We start from the raw sequence: 22,082 nt of genomic DNA, 5'->3' as shown, positions 1-22,082 counted from the left end.
GTTTATTTTAATGTATTAGTAAATGTATTAATACCTTTAAAAGACAACAGTACCCATTGTACTGTAGAAATACAATAAGCTCAATAGGTATAGATATCCTAGAGTTATCTTGATATTGAGTAAAATGATTCATAATTGTAAATTAAAAATCAGTTTCACAAGAAAAAAATGGAAAAAACGAAAAAATTTTAAACTATGAATAATTTTACTCAATGTATATATATATATATATATATATATATATATATATATATTTAATTACACGAAAACAAAAAAAAATAATAACAAAATGCTACTCTTATATATTTTTGTATCCTATTTGATAATAGATGTCTACTTACCATGCAAAAAACACATTAAAATAGCACTGTTATTTTATTTGTTCTCGTGTAATAAAAATAAATCAACTTTTATATGGTCCACTTATTGCACCAATTATATATAAGAAAATTACAGAAAAGACAAAATATATATGAATTTATCTGTCCAATAAGAAAAAACATCAATGGAAGGACGGTTTCAAATGTTATTTATACCTAAACATTTCGAAGTCATCCTAATTGTTTATGTCGAATGGTCATCGAATCCCGATATCAATATGTTTACCAATCTTTTTAGTTCATTTTTTTTTTCAATAAGAAAAAATAAGAATGATAAATACTCACAATATTGACACTGACAGCCAATGAAGTGTTTGCGGCACGTGCAGTGTTTTACCATGAAAATTCCAACTCGATGCATCGTACATGTTCCACCGTTTTTGCAAAAATGTGGAGTACAAACTAAAAAACAAAAAAAAACAAGCATACAATGCTGATAATATCAATTTGAACTTTGCTGAAAGATTTTTTGAAACACCGTTTTTGCAAAAGTGTGAAGGGCAAACTAGAATTGTACAAATACTATGTTTACGATATCAATTTTAGTTTTGGAAACAATTGGGAAAACATATTCAATCTGACCTGAAGAGTAGGATACTAAAATATAGAGTAAATCTTGATACTGTCGAGTTGTTTCTGTTTTGTTGACCTGAAACGAACCGAAAATGTTTCAAATTATTTGGATTGTTGAGACGAATCCTCTCGGTTTTAGTGTTATGTTTTGCAAGGTTTCGGTTGATGTAACCTCCGACCTTATTCATGTGTATCTTCTCGAACTCGGGAATCATTCTGTTGAACTCGGGAATCATTCTGTCGAATTAGGATGTTTGTTGGAGATTTTGAGCGGAACCGTTATTTTTAATCCACGGAGGGAGCATATTCTCTTTACGCAATGAGCCAAAGTGTAGTGAATAAAGTGCGTTCTAAAAAAATAAGTTGTAACGTTACACATTTTGCAGCTTTAAGTTGCAATCGCAGGCGACACTCCAAATACAATTTCGAATCACTTAACTGGTCTACCAGATCATGGAGGACAGGTCGAGAACGAGATAGTCCACTTAGATAAAATTAAGATTTCCGTTTAGAATTCTGTCCAGTTTCCCGACTTTGACAGAAAGATTCCTGAGTTCGATAAAAAAAAAAAACATTCAGGAGTTCGATATAAACACTCCCGAGTTCGAAAATTTCATATTTCATCGAGTGAAACGATCTGAAAATGGCAGTCAATATAAGAACAGCAATCGGACCCGGAAATTATCAAGATTTTATCCGCGTCAAACTTAACTCATAAAGTTTACGCATTGTTATTTCATAAATGTCAGCTGTAAGTAAATATGTGCATCATCGATTTTTTCCTATATACATGTATACATATATATCAAACTTAACTCATAAAGTTTACGCATTACAAAGACTGTAATTTTCTCGTAACTGACATTCGTATCTTAAAATATCGCATAAATTTGTTCTTTGTTTTTATCATTTACGTTGCTGTCTTTCATAAATGTCAGCTGTAAGTAAATATGTGCATCATCGATTTTTTCCTATATACATGTATACATATATATATATGTATACATATATATATGTATACATATATATATAAATGTATATATATATGTACACACACATATATATATGTATTCATATATACATGTATACATATATATATATACATATATATATGTTTTCAGAATGTGAGAGATTATGTATAATAAATTCCACAGCCAAACAACATCACAACCCACAAGAGCTATGACATTCAACGAACCGGAAGTCGCAGACTGGAGTTTCACCCTCATTTTGGCTCAGAAGTTAGACACATCCGAACTCAGGATTCAAAACCCTACCTCTTGCATGCGAGGCAAGCACTCTACCAACGTAGCAAACGCCCCGCACACAAGAAATTCTGGTTGGATAACCGCGTCCCTTGTCAAGACGAAATAGGTCCATTTCACAGCCGAATGACAGAAAACATAAGACACTAAGATCATATATATCCTTAAGATTAATATTTATATTTATAGATAAGAATATTGCTCTAATAATCAGAGATCGTAAGTAATATAAAACACCATTCAGGTCGTCCAGGATGAAAGAAGGTTGCGGCTTGTGAAAAGAAATATTGAAGAAGATCTCGGTGTAAAGCTTCTGACATTGCAACGTAAGCTGGTGTCACTCCAATAACAGCTGTCAGGTGTCTTCACAAGCGCAGCTACTATGATGGAGCTGCGAGAAGGAAACCTTATCTTAATCCTACCAATATCAAACACAGAAACTTGGGCCTGTGAGAGAGTGGGGAGATCTGTGAAGTTTTGATAAAATTTCATTTTTCCGATTTGTATTATTTATCGACAATGAAGGGGGTATGGGTATGTGGGCTCCTTCAGCAAAGGTTTAACTTAAAAAGACTGTAGCAAACGCTGAAACATGGAGATTCCCGGGTATGGTATGGGGTACAATTTGGAGTGATGGTCGCATAGACCTGGTGCACTTCGTAGGAAACATCAATTCTGCTAAAAGTATGTTTCAATATTAGATGAAAGTCACCTATTAATATTTTCAAGTGGTAAAATGAACCAAGTTTACTTCCTATTTATAGAAGACGGAGCTTCTTAGGGCGACACAACATTGGTTGAAATAAAAGGGCTTGATAAACTTCCAGGGTACAAGTTAGTCCCCGAATATGAACCCAATTAAAAACCTTTTGTGCATATTAGATCAGAACATTCGCCAAAAAGAAAAGGAAACCATCTTTTTAATCTGACCTCTTTGCATTAATGCGTCAGACATAACGAGTAATTCCTCAATATGATATTCGCCACCTGATCAATGCCATGCCTAGAAGGATCCTGATATTATAAACAGCAAAGGGAATGCTAACCAAGTATTCGTTATTAAATTTGTGACTATTTCTAAATTAATTTTGGTCTATAAATTATGTTTATTGAAATAAATTTTTATATGGGTGTTTAATCCTTGTTTGCATATATATATATATATATATATATATATATATATATATATATAACTACTTAATTTACTCACATAAAATAATTATACGAAAGTATAGATTTATGCGTAAACTTTAAGTATTTATTTCAAAAGTGCTCAATACGTAGGTAGAGCTAGTTAGTAATTTATAAAATATATATTGCAATTAAGCTACACTGAATATTCCGCGTTTCATCCACTATAGGATTCTTCAGGCTTATGCGCGAATTCTGTGGTTGTTTATCGTTTTTATATGATCGTCTTCTATTGAGATTTTAGTTAGCCAATCAGCTTTCTAGTATCCACCGCGCCCTTCCTATCAGCCAATGGGCATGAATTTTATCGGACAAAGGATCTGTTTTAAAACTAGGTTAGTGTTTTTTTTTATCGTTAGTTTATATATAAATATATATATGTGTAAATACATATATGCACATATATATATACATATATATACATACATATATGTGTGATTTTATGTATATTCATGTTTATTTAATTTATTTTTTATTTTCTATTGTTTTTGTTAGTTTTAAAACTATTTTGTATCGCTATCCTAGAGTAAATTTTATCTTGTGAGCACAGCTATTTGCTATTTCTCTTCTACAGTTTAATAGATGTTAGGGTTCTTTAAAGTATAGGATAGCAAATTTTTCATGAAGGCATAATCTACATGGGTCGTCTCGATGCATACACGTGGTAGCTTGTCTTATTATTTTCCATTCGACTACCGGCGAATGTCCGCTTTCTTTGAATTCCCAATAGAAGAGGAGCATATAAAAATGATAAACAACCACAGAATTCTCGCATAAGCCTGAAGAGTCCTAGAGTGGATGAAACGCGGAATATTCAGTGTAGCTTAATCGCTATATATATATATATAAATTTATAAATTACTATATATATATATATATATATATATATATATATATATATATATATATATATAATCATAACAAAAACGACCCGTTTCAATGTTCATTATAAAAAGTGGGAAATAAAAAAAATAATGGGGGGAGGCAGCTGACCGGTTTTACCCTCACTTTTCGTAAGCTGAACCGATTGGTTTTCTTTTTTTTTTTTTTTTTTGTAATAAAAATCGAGTAAAATGAGGGACGGTACGTTAAAAATAATATGAGAGACAATACGTTGAAAAAATAGCGATATAGTGTATTACAAAAAAAAACCCCGAAAAACATGATACACTATATGTCTCAAAAAACGATACGAATGATATAACGTAGAGACTGATCACGTTCTAACCTAAAAGAAATTCCCTCTGTTTGAAGAGAGGAGGTTTCTTCAAGCGAACGTTAATGGTTTCCAAGATCTTCAGGTAATAGGCAGAATGTTCGTGGAACATAGACAATTATTCATTCTTTGACTTCGGGATCAGGCGATGCGATTGTTAATCTTATTGGTATTTCATATTTTTGTTCAAAGGAAATGTGTACAGGCATCTCACAGTTAAGCTACCAATAGTGTTCCAGTTGACATAGTAGCCCAAATAGGCAATTGTTTCGGTCGAAAAAGAGCATAAAAATACATCGTTTTATTACTGGCCGAAATGGATATAACTGTTGAATATGCGTTGTCCAAACACATGAGCAAACACACACCACCTCATATACAATTTACCTACATTGATGTTTGAAAAACATAACATAAAATAAGAGTAAAAAATTTACCTGAAGTAGGTGTTGCTACGACGTTCGTATCGGTTGTAGTTTTAATTACTGTTTGGTGAAAAAAGAAAGAAAAGTATTATTAAGATGAATAAATGTGTTGATATTTTTCATTCTTTTTAGTCTGTCTGTCTGTTTGTGTGTCTGTGCGTCCCACTTTTAATCGGAAACTACTACGCTGGTCCGTCTGAATATTGTATATACTTTTTGTGATGGTGTGGTGCAGCGAACTAGGAATTATGTTGTGCGTTAGATAAGTATTGACTAAGAAGTAAGGACAACGTGTGTCGATTACATGAACTATGTAATTTGTCCAAAATGATGTTCCTATAAGTGTTTCTCAGGTAAACATTTGATGGGTACGTGACTACATATGCAGCAATAACACAATTTTCCAGACTTGTTAGTCGCAGTACGAAACAATATTGTTATGGATTGAAAAGTAAGAAATAACCAAATCAGATAAAGTAAGATTTGGAACTTGGAGTAGTATTATATTACACTATATATGCTCCGAAACCTAATAAAAAAGGCATTAATTGAGCTTGAACCTTTTTCTAAATTTACTAAATTTATATAAAGAAAGAACTTTTTCATTATGAAAATCTTTATTTTTTAATAAAAATGTTTTATCCCATTACGATTGGAATATATAATTCGATTACGTTTCAAGTAGATGAATAACCCCTCTTTACCCCTCTTCTCTCTCTCTCTCTCTCTCTCTCTATATATATATATATATATATATATATATATATATATATATAACTACTTCATTTACTCACATAAACCTAATATACGAAAGTATAGATTTATGCGTAAACTTTAAGTATTTACTTCAAAAGTGCTCAATAGGTAGGTAGAGCTAGTTAGTAATTTATAAAATATATATGGCGATTAAGCTATACTGAATATTCTGCGTTTCATCCACTATAGGATTCGTCAGGCTTATGCGCATAAGCCTGACGAATCCTATAGTGGATGAAACGCAGAATATTCAGTGTAGCTTAATCGGCATATATAATTTATAAATTAGTATATATATATATATATATATATATATATATATATATATATATATATATATATATATATATATATATATATATGGACGTGGCTCGGAGGCTAAGCACTGGGAATGGAGAGTTGTATGTTTTGGTTACGAGTCTAGCTGATTCTACCCAAGCCATGTATAGTTTTAGTTAAAATCTCACTATTAAATTTGATATTGCCTTTGTTTCTATAATAATAAACACGTAATTGAAATGAATTGAAATATCTTTCTATTTATTATTCAATTTCCACCTCACCTCACCCCCCCCCCCCAAAAAAAAACAAAACAAGGCACAGTGCCACTTTGAAGTAAGGGGCTACTATCGGAGACATAAGTTGCAAGGACATTATGAAGGGAGATGAGTAGAAAGATGTCTGTTCGCATTACACTTAAACTTCTGAATGTCAGTACAGTTGGGAAAGCAGTATCCCGGAAGAGAGTTCCAAAGTCTAACGGTTCTGGGGAAGAGACCATTGGGCAAGAAAACTTTCTTACACCTAGGGATCTCTACTGTGTAAGGGTGGGATTTAGCTACTTGTCGGGTTTGTCGGGAGTATTTACGTCGTGGGGTACAAGTGCTTATAATTCGTCAGAGCATTCACCATTAAAGTACTTGTTATGGATTGAAAAGTAAGAAATAAGGCTTCCTTTCTAGGGCAATTGCTCTTGACATATCAAAGGCCTTCGACAAGGTATGGCATAAGGGTCTACTTCACAAGATTTCCAGCTACGGTATAACTGGAAATGTTTTCTCAATCATTAAATAATTTCTCTCCGATAGGCTCATAAGAGTAGTGGTCGATGGACAAAAATCGGAGGCCTGCAATATAAATGCTGGAGTCCCTCAGGGGTCAATCCTGGGCCAAACTCTCTTACTGATCTACATCAATGACCTCCCTAAACACATACTTAAATCATTCGTTGACATCTATGCTGATGACACGACCATCTACGGCAACACATCAAAGGCTGTAAATGACGAAGTTCTCTCTGATTCTCTCTCCTCTGATCTCGAGCGCGTGGTTCAGTGGGGGAAGATGTGGCTAGTTACCTTTAATGCATCCAAAACCAAACTCCTATCCTTACATCATCAACGCTCTGATCCCCAGCTGGCATCAATTGTGATGGATGGCTCTCGTCTGGGTGAGGCCCCGTGTTTTGACAAGCTTCTGGGTTTGACCTTTACTCCTGATCTGAAATGGAACACGTACATCAAGTCTGTTGCCAAGGTCGCTGGAAAGATGGTGGGATCCTTCTACCGCTCCAGAAGATATCTCACTACTGATGCAATTCTCTATCTATATAAAAGCCAAGTACGTCCAAGGATGGAATACTGTTGCCATATCTGGGCAGGAGCTGCCAAAAACAGCCTATCATGCCTTGACAGAGTACAAAATAGACTTCGTGGTTTAGTGGGGGATGCCCTTTTCTCTACCCTGAAACCCCTCTCCCACAGAAGAGACGTTGCGAGCCTATCCTTGTTTTATCGTTATTTTCATGGCAGGTGCTCGTCAGAACTCCAATCCCTGGTCCCCCCTCGCCAATCTTTCACGAAAAACACCCGTCTAGCTGAATCCACTGTGAAAAATTTCCCCCACTCTATATCTGTGCCTAAATCAAAACGCGGATTCCATGAACAAAGCTTCTTTCTTAGAACTGCACGCCTGTGGAACTCTGTTCCGTCTGCCTGCTTCCCTCCGGACTACAACTTGGATGTATTCAAGTCTAATGTTTACAAATTCCTAATGAACCGCCCCCTTAAGTAAACACTTCATCAAATCTCCACACTAACGTAATGTACTTGCAATAACCCTTATCCCTGAGTGGCTTCCGGGCCTTGATAAGTGGTGATCACTGTGTAAAAAAAAAAGTTCTTGTAGAACAGGCAGAGGGATGCAATATTTCGACGATGGGACAGATGCTGAAGCTCGATGACAGTTCAGGACTTATAAGGTGTACGACTCTCTTTTGAATCATATCTAGGAGTTAGCGACAAGTAGCAGATGCACCAGCCCAAATATGACAACAGTACTCGATACATGAGCGAATGGCAATCTTATAGAGGTACAGGATAGTTTTAGGCGTAAATAACTTTCTAGCGCGGTAGAGAGAGAGAGAGAGAGACTATCTTCTTTAGCAGCAGCCTTGACAATGATCTCAATGTATTTATTTCAGTTCATGTTACCTGTAAACGTTAAGCATTTTTTTACGACTGGACAACGCCGTATGGCCTGCTAGAATACATAGTATGCATTTCCCCACAGAAAGACTGTTGTCACGTATCACAACTCGCCAGTGAAGCTAGTCTACGATACACGCAAGCCAGAAATCAAAGCAAGAATGATTTATTTAATAGCCATCAGTTCTACTTTCTCATCTATCGAATCGGCGCCTGCAAATGATATCCTCAAATATCTTACAATATGCACATCAGATCTATTTGTTGAATATTATTCCGGGCAACGCCGGAATTATTGATAGATGTGCACACACGCATATGGAGCTGGATGCGCACACGCAAATATTGTGTAAATCTTCAAACCAGGAAATGTCATCAAAAGTCATAACAATTGAAAAAAGAGTGCAGAAGCTTTGAAATCAACATTCTCTAATTTACAAAGTTTGAAAAGAGTCATATTGAAATTTGGCCTTGGACGAATTTAATAAGTGCTATTCGAATGCGGCATGGAAAACGAAATTCCTATCTAAAGTATTTTTTTGTAAATTAAAACAAATGCCAGCCAAAGTAGAAGTCAGTTAGAGAGAAGGGCACTGAGACGACGACTTGTCATTTTGTGTGGCCCACAACACTCCATCACGCCCCATCTCTGTCTGTCTGTCTGTCTGGCTGTCTCTCTCTCTCTCTCTCTCTCTCTCTCTCTCTCTCTCCATACCACATTAAGAAAACAATAAACAAAAAATAAATTGTTTTCTTTTTTATAAACTTACGCCAAGGGTTTTTTTTTTTTTTTGTGAAACAACTAATTGTCTTATACACATTCGTCAAGAACCTGAAAGATTATTTAACAGATTAAATAGACGACACAGTTTAAAACTAAAGAGTTAGAGCATAACATAACATACTTTCAAAGTGTTCTGTTTGTTAGTTTATTTACATACAAAGAGCTTCGCATTATGCTAAGTAAGCCACAGGCGACAATAATTTAAGAAAAAAGATTTACATAAAAAAGGGCTTATAGCTAATCGGTGCTTATAGACTAGCATCCTTGATTAAAACCGTCCGAATCTTGTTTTTTTTAAGTCGAATAATATGACTAGAAAAAAGATGGGGAATAATTGTGTCTACCCTGACAAAAGTTCGATTCATAAACAAATAAACGTTTATTTAAATAAAAAATATCTGCGTTGAATAAGCTTTCTAAATTATTTTTGGAATTTGCACTTAAAGAACGCTTTTATCACGGCAACAAATATATATATACATATATATATATATACATATATATGTGTGTGTGCGTGTGTGTATGTATTTAGTAATGTGATTGATAATTTATAATTCAAATTAAAATTAAAAATTTAAAATCAGTTTCATAAGAAGGAACACAACAAAGTCAATAATATATATATATATATATATATATATATGTATTATTCACATTTATTTATTCACATGAAATTTATATACGAAAGTATAGATTTATGCGTAAACTTTAAGTATTTACTTCAAAAGTGCTCAATACGTAGGCAGAGCTAGTTAGTAATTTATAAATTATATATGGCGATTTAGCTACACTGAATATTCAGCGTTTCATCCACTCTTGGACGCCTCAGGCTTATGCGTATAAGCCTGACGAGTCCTAGAGTGGATGAAACGCCGAATATTCAGTGTAGCTTAATCGCCATATATAATCTATAAATTACTATATATATATATATATATATATATATATATATATATATATATGCGTGTATGTATGTGTGTATATATATTTTTATATATACATATAATAAATAAATGACAAAAGTTTATATTCAAAATTTCTGATGTTGACCATCTTACAATTTTTGACAGCAACTTTTTCGTAGCACAAAAATATCATTTACTTATTTATTATACCAATCAATAATTCCATGATTTTATTAGTATATTTCAAAATGAATACAGTTTTTAATACGGAAATGAATTTTTTATTTTAATTTAACTTTTAAATTCACAATGGCGTAACAAAAAAATCAAAGTAATTGCAACTTCTCTCCCGCTTTTCGGATATTGTAATCAAGCACAAATGCATTTTATTTTATTTTGATAAATCGATAGTTGCTATTTCTTCTTAGTAGTAAAGAGCAGAGTAGATTCATTGATCAATATAATGATTAAATAAATGAGTTTCGCTATGAAACGAGTGCTGTCAAAAATGTTTAATGCCAGCGCACTTGAAGGAATAAATTGTAAGATCGTAAACATCATAACATTTGGAATGTAGAATTTTTCATTTATTTGTTACCTGCTCTGTAATTACATTGAGCGTCATAAATTAAGGATTGGTATGAATAAAAGTGAAATATAATTGAAAAAAATACATATTTTCGAAGCACAAAAATTAGGAACCCGGGATTTTTGGAAAATCTACAACAGCGTAGTTAATAATGGACAGTCAATTATTCCCCCACTAACAAACAATCATGAGGTTGCTTGCACGGCAACTGACAAGGCTAATCTGCTTGCCAGTCGGTTTGCCTCAAACTCCACACTGAACTCGGTACACCACTCACTCCCTGATTTTCCTCTGCGAACAGACGCCACACTTGACGACTTGAAAATCACCCCTTCTCAGGTACATGCTATTATAAAAAACCTAGACACCTCTAAAGCATGTGGACCAGATCTCATCCCGGCTGTGCTATTAAAAAAATGCTCTGCCGAGGTTGCTCCAGTTCTGTCCAAACTTTACAATAAATGCCTTAACGAATCTTGTTTTCCCGACTGCTGGAAAACCGCCTCTGTGGTACCAGTCTTCAAGAATTCTGGTGAAAGAACTGACCCACTAAATTATCGCCCCATTAGCCTCCTCCCGCTTTTCGCCAAAATATTTGAGTCCTTAGTTAATAAAGCCCTAGTCCAGCACCTAACAGCTGCTAAACTCTTGACTGACAAACAATATGGATTCAGGCAAGCCCGTTCAACAGCAGATATCTTAACTGTAGTTTCTGAACGTATATACCGTTCATTGGATAAAACAGGGGAGGGTAGAGCGGTGGCCCTTGATATATCTAAGGCTTTTGACAGGGTATGGCACGATGGTCTTCTAAGGAAAATTAGATCATATGGAATCACTGGAAGAATTCATAACGTAATTAAATCCTTCTTAAGTAATAGAAAAATCAAAGTTGTCCTCGACGGACGTACATCCAAACAATATGACATAAATGCGGGAGTGCCTCAGGGGTCTATCCTTGGACCTCTATTGTTCCTGATATTCATAAACGACCTCCCTGATAATATTGTTTCGGAGATGGGTATATTTGCCGATGACACCACTCTCTATAACAGATATGAGGGGAAAACAAATGAACACATATCCAAGAAAATAACAGAAACCCTAGAGGATGACCTCCAATCCGTAGTGGAATGGGGACAAAAATGGTTGGTCTCATTCAATGCTGCTAAGACTAAGCTTGTTTCCTTCAATAAATACAAGAAACCTTCTCTACCACCAATAGCAATGGCCAAGAACACATTGCCTGAAAGTACTTCTTTTAAACTCCTCGGCCTAACGTTTACAGGGAATATGAACTGGAATAGATACATTGAGAGCATTGCCAAGGCTGCTGCAAGGAAGGTTGGCTCCCGCTACCGTGCTAGAAAACTACTTACGCCTGCCAGTATCCTATACCTCTATAAGGCAACCATTCGCCCATGTATGGAGTACTGTTGTCACATCTGGGCTGGTGCATCTGCTGCTTGTCTCTCGCTCCTGGACAGGGTTAAAAAAAGAGTCGCAAACCTGATAGGTCCTGAACTGTCATCTGGGCTTCAACCTCTGTCCCATCGACGAGATGTTGCATCCCTCTGCCTGTTCTACAAATACTTTAATGGTGAATGCTCTGACGAACTGCAAACACTTGTACCTACCCGACGTAACTACCCCCGACAAACCCGACAAGCTACTAAGTCTCATCCCTTTACAGTGGAGATCCCTAGGTGCAAGAAAGCCTTTTACTCCAATAGTTTCTTCCCCAGAACTGCGGGTCTTTGGAACTCCCTTCCGGGATTCTGCTTTCCCAACTGCAATGATATGCAGAAGTTCAAGTGTAATGTTAACAAACATCTTTCTACTCTTCTCCCTTCATAATGACCCCGCTAATTAATTCCCTAATAGTAGCCCCCTGCTTCAAAGTGGCACTGTGCCTTGTTTGGGGTGAAAATTGAATTAAAAAAAAAATATATATATTTCCATAGAAATATACACGTATGTATATATTATATATATATATATATATATATATATATATATATATATATATATATATATATATATATACTTATTTATTTAATTGTACAGAAGTTGTTTCAGTCCGAGAAAATAATTTTCAGGCCCGCATTTATTTTTTATATAAGGATGTTCATTTTTATTTAACTATAGCTTATTCCTATCTCTGTATATTTTATTTTATTCTGAAACTGCTAGACAGAAATTTCACTCCACAACATAAGCTGTACAAACTATTCAACAGAAACACAATTATGGTCAGCTATTCCACCACTCCATTATTAAAAAAGATCATCGTAAAGGAATGCAATGAAAATGAAATTGCGGACTGCTCTTGCAGATCCAGGGAAGAATGCCAATTAGAGGGAAACTGCATGGTGAAAGCCCTCTTTACGAAGCGACACTCACACACCAGGCTAAAGATACACCAGAAATATATATAGGCATGAGGAAAGGGGCGTTTAAACATAGATTTTACATGCACAACTGGGCAAAAACAAGGATAAAGACAGCATTAGCCGCCCGAGTATGGCAGCTAAAAGACAACGGAACACCATTTAGCATTAAATGGAGGATCATAGAGAGAAGACCACCATACTCACCAACCTCAAAACGGTGCCAACTTTATGGTGCGGAGAAATACCACATTATAAAGACTATTAATGGCCCTCAAAAAACCTGTTTGAACGTAAGCAGTGAGGACCTCAAAGCCTGTTTGCGTAGGAGACAAGCGCTACTAATAAAATTGGAGGACCGAACAATAAACGAAGACCCAACCTACAGGAATTTCTTGAAGAATACTCTAGATGCAGTCAACTTTACGCATAAATTAGTAAAGTGTAATGGACATTTAGGAAATTGTAAGTATAAATATTAAGTATAAAAATTTAGTATAAAAATGAAGAATATTATGTCTACCTTAAAGAACACAACACATATATAGAAGACTTAGAAATTAAATAGCGTGCACACCTACCCTCAACTATTTAAAATATTTAAAACAAAAAAGGATAAAAAAATAAATAAGATAGATTAATTACCTCCGTTGGACCAACTGAAACATTGATTATCTCCCCTTAACGGGAAAAAGGAAGGGAAATTAATGATAAATTAATTATCTCCCTTGGACTAGCTAAATTTAACGGAAGGCAGACCGGAAACCATGCAAAAACAGAACAGTACATATTTTACTAAAAAGCATTAAATAAAAATTTTAAAAATTAGAAAATTGATATTAGAATAAAATAAAATATACGGAGATAGGAATAAGCATAGTTAAATAATAATGAACATCATTATATAAAAAATAAATGCGGGCCTGAATCTTTCCCCCGGACAGAACCAACATGGCTGACGAGAGCCGAACATCGTTTACGTGTTACCATTAACTGGTTCCCATTATATAGGGCTTGAAACCGACGGTACCAATGTTTTCTGAACTTCTGTACAATTAAATAAATAAATATTAAGCTCTTATATCGAAAAAGTGTTTCTTTGTAATCGAGCCCTTTGTCGGAATTCTTTCGCCCAAAAACAGTAAACAAATATATATATATATATATATATATATATATATATATATATATATATATATATATATATATATAAATATATATATATATATATATATATATATATATATATATTTATATATATGCATATATTTCTTTTCAGCAATAGTTAATACAAAAATAACAATAAATTATTTACCTGTTGGCGTCGTGATTGGTGGTGGAACGCTGGTTACTATATTAGGTGTCAGGGTGGGTGGTATGGTTGTGGGAATGCTATATCTGCTAAAATGAGTAGTGGGTTCAGTGGTAGGAACGGTTGTTGGTTGAGTGGTAGGGATGGTTGTGGGGGTTTCTTTTGTTAAAAATAAAATAACATAAAATATATCAAATGATTACACGCTGTACGTAATATATGACTTTTGAATAATAGGTGAGTAGACCAATTATTTTATATTTTAGCTAAGTCTAGGTAAAGTGCTTCGAACATTACAGGAACAATTTGCTGTTCTCATGTTAAATTATTATTATTTCAATTAAAATAATTCATTTTATAAGTACTGCGAGATTTATAAAACAAGGCTTACAGTGAGATTTGTTAACGAATAGTTAATGATTTGTTAATAATTGTTCAACAATTAGTAAATGATATGTCGATTATTTTTCAATGATTGGTAAGGGATTTATCAATAATTGCGTATTTTTCTGTGATAAGTTAATAATTTGGTAATATTTTGTCGATAATTGTTTAATTATTTTTCAATAATTTTTTATGATTGTTTTTTTTAATTACATTTTCATCCCAAACAAGGCACATTGGCACTATGAAGTAGGAGGCTACTATTAGGGACCTAAGTTGCAGGGGTACTATGTAGGGAGTTTAGCAGCAAGATGTCTGTTCACATTACACTTGAACTTCTGCATGTTAGTACAGTTGGGGAAGCAGGAAACCGGAGGAGAATTCCAAAGTCTTGCAGTTCTGGGGAAGAAGCTATTAGAGTAAAAGGCTTTCTTACATATAGGGATCGCAACTGTGTAAGGGTGGGACTTTGCAGTTTGTCGGGTTTGTCGGGGGTATTTTTGTCGAGGGGGTACAAGTGCTTGTAGTTCGTCAAAATATCCACCATTAAAGTATTTGTAAAACAGGCAGAGGGATGCAACATTTCGTCGGTGGGACAGGGACTTAAGTTAAGATGACAGTTCGGTACCTATTAGATTGGTGACTCTCTTTTGGACCCTGTCCAGGAGTGAGAGACTAGTAGCAGATGCACCAGCTCAAATGTGACAGCAATACTCCATACATGGGCGAATGGTGACTTTGTAGAGGTAGAGGATACTTTCCAGCGTAAGTAACTTCCCAGCACGATAGGAAGAAACCACTTTCTTTGCAGCAGCCTTACCAATGATATAAATGTATCTATTCCGACTCATGTTGCCTGTGAACGTTAAGCCAAGGAGCTTCAACAAAGTGCTCTCAAGTAAAATATCTCTAGCCATAGCTTTTGGTGGTTGGTAAGATTTCATGTAATTATTAAAGGAAACTAGCTTTGTCTTGTCAGCGTTGAACGTTACCATCCATTTATGACCCCATTCCACTACACTGAAGATCTTCCTCTAAGGTTTCGGCCATTACCTTAGATATGTGCTCATTAGTTTTCCACACGTGATATCGTCAGCAAATATACCCATCTCAGAGACAATTTTATCAGGTAAGTCGTTTATGAATATCAGAAATAATAAAGGTCCAAGGATCGATCCCTGAGATACACCCGCATTTATATAAGATTTTTTGGACATACGTTCATCGAGGAGAACCTGGATTCTTATCTCATTTAAGAAGGATCTAATTATGCTAAGCATTCGTCCAGTAATACCATAGGATTTTATTTTCATGAGAAGACCATCGTGTCATACCCTGTCAAATGCCTTAGATATATCAAGGGTTACTGATCTCCCCTCCGCTACCTCATCCAGTGCTTGGCATGAACGTACAGAGATTACAGTTAGAAAATCTTTAATAGAACAGGCTTCCCTAAATCCATATTGGTGGTCAGACAGAAGGTTAGCAGCTGTAAGGTGGTGGACAAGAGCTTGATTAATTAAGGACTCAAATATTTTGGCGAAAAGAGGGAGGAGGCTAATTGGGCGATAATTAAATGGGCCAGTCCTTTCGCCAGAGTTTTTGTAAACTGGTACCACAGAAGCAGTTTTCCAGCATGCAGGAAAGCAAGATTCGTTAAGGAGTTTATTCAAGAGTTTAGAGAGCGACCTCAGCGGGGCATTTTTGTAATAACACAGCCGGGATGAGGTCAGGTCCGCATGCGTTTGAGGTGTCTAGGTTTTTTTTTTTATCATATCATGTACTTGGGAAGGCGTGATCTTCAAATAATCTAGTGAGGTTTCTGTCCACAGAGGAATATCAGGGAGGGAATGGCTTGCGGTGCCCAAAGTAGAGTTTAAGGTAAACTGACGGGTAAGCATGTTAGCTTTCTCAGTTGCTGTGCAAGCAACCTCGTGATTGTTTGATAGTAGGGGAGGGGGTTGTTCAAGACTTTGTCAGTTATTGGTTTCATATACGCCAATGATCTGTTGATAATTGTTAAATTATTTCGAGATCATTTGTCCATATTTTATAAGCTATTGATTTCTTTATTATTTTCTATAACTATACAACGATAGTTCAGTGATTTTCCGTGATGTATAAATGATTAGTTTATTATTTGTTTATGATTAGTAATAATTTGTCAATGACAAGTCAATGACTGCTTAATATTTGGGCAATGATTTGTCAATAATTTATTCAGTACTTATTTATCATTTATTTGTTATTTGCTCTGTAATTACATTGACTTTCATAAATTAAAGATTGGTATTAATAAAAGTGAAATATAATTGAAAAAACACATATTTCCATAGAAATATACACGCATGTATATATTTATATTAATATATATATACATATATATATACATATATATATATATATATATATATATATATATATATTTCTTGTGTAAGAGCAGGGCTGGTCTGGAGAGCCACCTTCGTTCGCCCAGAAAATAGGAATTGATGCATCTTGATAACATCTCCACATGTATATATGTGTGTGTGTGTGTGTGTATAAGTGTATATATGTGTATATAATTATAAAAAATATATGTGTATATAATTATAAAAAAATATTTTCAAAAATTCCAAAAAAAAATTTCCTTGTACACATTTTTGTCAATTATTCCATGGATTTCTGCCTTTGGATTATTATGGACCATCTTCTTCCATTTACGGGATTTCCTTGGATTTTACTTTCACAATTGGAAATTCTTTTAACTTTCTTGAAGTTTTACATTTGGATTTTACCGTCACTGGATTTTTTATCTTTCACCAGACTATACATTCATGTGTAATCAGCTTTTTCTTCACCATATTCCCCCTGCTTCACTTTTTTTGTTTTCAAGTAAGATCTTTGACTTACTTGTTGTTTCATCAAATACTTCTGCATGCAAAATCCGATCCAGCATTTTGCTAATTCCTACCCTCTGATGAGAAAGAAAGTATTTCTTCGAAACTCCGCGGATTAAGGACTATCCATTTATCTAGTGTTTCCTTTTCAGATTTAATATGTTTTTAACTCATTTCAAAGTGTTTTTAACATATTTTATTAACTGTTTGCTCACATATATACATATATATATATATATATATATATATATATATATATATATATTTCTTTTCAGCAATAGTTAATATAAAAATAGCAATAAATTATTTACCTGTTGGCGTCGAGGTTGGTGGTAGAACGCTGGTTGGTATGGTTGTTGGTATGGTTGTGGGAATGGTATATCTGCTTAAATAAGTAGTGGGTATAGTGGTAGGAACGGTTGTTGGTTGAGTGGTAGGGATGGTTGTAGATTTTGCTATTGTTAAAAATAAAATAACATTAAATATATCAAATGATTACACACTGTACGTAATATATGATTTTAAATAATAGAAGAGTAAACCATTTTTTTTCTTTTAGTTAAGGCTATGTACAGTGTTCGAACATTAAGGAACAGTTGCAGACGATAGTTCAGCAACATAATTTTTTCTCTCTCAGATTAAATTATTATTATTACTATTTAAAAATAATTAATTTTATTAACATTGCGAGGTTTATAAAACACGTCTTACAATGATGCTTTGTTAAAGATTAATTAATTATTTGCTGATAATTGCCCAACAATTGGTAAATGATCGGTCAATTATTTTTCGATGATTGGTCCAAGGTTTTCAATAACTATTTATTGACTGGTCAATTATGTGTCAAGGATAAATTAATGATTTGGTAATACGGGGGACCCGCAATAAGTAATGCCCCTGACCCACTTAAAACTGGCTGATCTAGCTGAAGATTTGCATGTGCCATGATTTATATATCTACGAGTTATGTGCAAAATTACAACTCTGAACTCATTGTGGTATCTGTTTTACAGGTGCTTGAACTGAGTCAGGTGTGAAATGGAGCCTGTTGAATGTCGAGCTGTGATCCGGTTTTTGTATTTGAAAGGACGCAAACCACAGGAGACGTTAGATGAAATGAAAAAAACTTATGATGATAATGCCCTATCATATGACCTTGTAAAACGCTGGCATCGTGAATTCAAACATGGCCGGACGTCTGTGGAAACAGCTCACAGACCTGGTCGTCCCCCTTCTGCCATTTAGGAGACATCTACCCGTCAAGTTGAGGCTGGCATTTTGGAAGATCGACGCATGACTATTCGCCAAATAGCCCAAGATGGCAAGATTAGTACAGGGGCTGTGGAAATCATCATTCATGACCATTTGCATATGCATAACGTGTCTGCCAGATGGATTCCGAGGTTGCTCACACTATTTCGGAAGCGAAAACGCGTCGGGTGCTCGAGGATGAATTTGGAGATGTGCCAAGAAGATGAATCAAAGTTTTTCAAAAGACTGATTACACAGGATGAAACCTGAGTCCATCACTATGATCTCGAGACCAAAGCCCAGTCAATGCAATGGAAGCACTTGTACTCCCCACCTCCAAAGGAGGCAAGGGTGCAGCCCTCCGATGGCAAGGTAATACTCAGTCTTCTGGGGCTAGGATGGAGTAGTGATGACAGATTTCCTGGCAAAGGATACCACAATTACAGGAGCCTATTATGCTTCACTTTTGAGGGAATTAAGGGAAGCTATCAAAATCAAGAGGCGGGGCAAGATCAGCAAAACACTCCTTCTGCAGGACAACGCTCTGGTCCACAACTCGCATGTGGCCAGATCAGAAGCACAGGCGTGTGGTTATGAAACCCTTCCCCATTCTCCTTACTCTCCTAAACTTGCACCCTCTGACTTTCTCCTCTTGCAAGCCATGAAGTGTTTTTGAAAGGAAAGCATTTCCCAGATGATGCAGCCTTGATTTCTGAAGTCACGTCGTGGTTGGAGGACCAACCTGGGGTGTTCTACAAAAACGGTCTCCAGAGCTGCATCAAACGATGGGAGAAATGCATAACTCTGGGCGGTTCCTATGTAGAGAAAGACTAATAAGTGTACCAAGTTTAGTTGCTCTACTACTATGGGAAATGGGTTAGGGGCATTATTTATTGCACGGCCCTCGTATTTTGTCAATAACTGCTTAATGATTTTTCAATTATTTGAAGATGATTGTTCAAGGGTTTGTCACTTATTGGTCTCATGTACGTCAATGATTTATCGATAATTGTTAAATGTTTTGTAGATCATTTGTCGATCATTTACTTATTGATTTCTTTATCATTTACTATAACTGTACTACGATAGCTCAATGGCTTTCCGTGATGGATAAATGATTAGTTAATTATTTGTTTATGATTAGTAATAATTTGTCAATGACAAGTCAATGACTGTTTAATATTTGGTCAATGATTGTCAATAATTGGCCAATCATTTACCAGTACCTGCTCTATGATTTCTCAATGATTACTCAGGGATCTGTTACTTGTAAACGATTTAAAAATTGTTCAATTACTGATCAATAGTTTCGCAATTATACATCAAGGATTCTTCAATGATTGATCAAGATTTGACAATATTCTGTGTATGATTAGTAAATTATTAGTCAATGATTCGATAATAATTTGTCCGTGATTGTTCAATTATTTATTAAGTCTTACGTAATTTTTGTTCAGTTTAACTCTCTGTCAATGTTTCCCAGCGATTTGTCTATGATTTATATTATCATTGACGGGGAGGGGGTACCCGGCGTTGCTCGGGTGTTGAGAAGTGGTACAGAAAGGCTAATAAGCAACCCAGCCCTAAAAATAGTTTCCATCGAGCGTTTATTCGTGTGAGCACAAAGAAACACACGAAAGAATTAACTAATTTCTAAAAAAAAAAAGACAGAGAGAGAGAGAGAAAGAAAGAGATAGATAGAGAGGGAGAGAGAGAAAGAGATAGAGATAGATAGATAGATAGATAGATAGATAGAGATAGATAGATCGAGAAATAGATAGATAGATAGATAGATAGAGATAGATAGAGAGGGATAGAGAGATAGAGATAGATAGATAGATAGATAGATAGAGATAGATAGATATAGAGATAGATAGATAGATAGATAGATAGATAGTTAGTTAGTTAGTTAGATAGATAGATAGATAGATAGATATATAAATAGAGATAGCCAGATTGAGAAATAGATAGAGAGAGAGAGATAGAGAGGGATAGAGAGAAAGAGGGATAGAGAGAAAGATACAGATAGATAGATAGAGAGAGAGAGAGAGTACTTCTTGCGTGTCCAGCTAAGAGCATAGCTGTATATAAAAAGAGGCACAAGAAAAATATTTTTGTTGTTTTTTTTTCAGAGGGGAAGGGAGGAAGAAAAAGAAAGCAGAACAACTCGAGTAATACTATTTCCCCTTCACCACTTTTGACTTTACATATATTCAAATGAGAGCGGAAGAGTACCCATGCAATTACGAGTTCGTAAGTCGCCGCGCGCCCGACGATTAAACCGTTATTTTTTTATTATGTTAGATAATAACTTTGGTAAAAGTTAAATTGGTTGTTATCGATCTATCTATCTGTCTATCTATTTATATATCTATCCAATGATATTGCTAAAATAGTTTATATTGGGAGTTATTTATTGTTTATAGAATAAAGTATTGCAATGGGTTTTAGCGGAAGATGTTTATATAAATTAGCTAGGTAAAAAAACGACATTGGGGAGGAATACGTGGAAAGGTTGCACGGGAGATAGTGTGTTTTTTTAATGATGACGTCACTGAACTGAGGTCAAGAGGTCGGGAAGGTTAGAAGAAAGGAGTAGAGTTTGAGTTTGGTCAACAAAAGTACTTCAAGCCAGGAAGCGAGGCTGGGAACAACAAGCATCTAAACATGTAAGGCAGACTATCCTATAGACCATTTGAGACAGCTGAAATAAATTTATATTTAAAAAATATAACGTTTTGTTCTGTGGTTTTACAAAAGAAGGAAGAACAGAGGTCCCAATTGGTTATGGTGTTGGTCATTTCATGTTTCATCACGGAGTCCAGAAGTAAATATAGAAGAACTCTTGAAGAAAGAAAGGTATTAATCACATATTCTTCTTATGAAAAATTATACCTTTAGGTAAATATGAATTGTAATATATACCCGTGTGATAACATGACTCAGTTTATTCGTCGATATCATATCCTCTGTCTAAACAACAATACATGAAATTTATACGTCTATAACAAGTGTCGTTATAAGATCGATATCTCTCACCCACGATACAAAAATTCGTCAATAATTAAACTATTTGTCACTGAATAGTAACTGATTTATCAATAATTGCTCAAAAGTTTGTTTGTGATTTATTAATGATTTGTAAATTATAGATCAATGATTGCTTTAATTGGAGAATAGAAAACGTATTATGGATACGTTATCGGCAGCTCCCGTTACTCTCGCTTCTCTTTATTTGTCCCTCAGTCCTCATTTTTAATGAGTGATTTTTCTGACAAAGGGAGACAAAAAAGCTG

This window comes from Euprymna scolopes, chromosome 23, assembly GCF_053919585.1.
Source record: "Euprymna scolopes isolate OS-2025 chromosome 23, ASM5391958v1, whole genome shotgun sequence".
NCBI classification, from domain to species: Eukaryota; Metazoa; Mollusca; class Cephalopoda; order Sepiida; family Sepiolidae; genus Euprymna; species Euprymna scolopes.
This window is presented reverse-complemented; position numbering follows the sequence as displayed.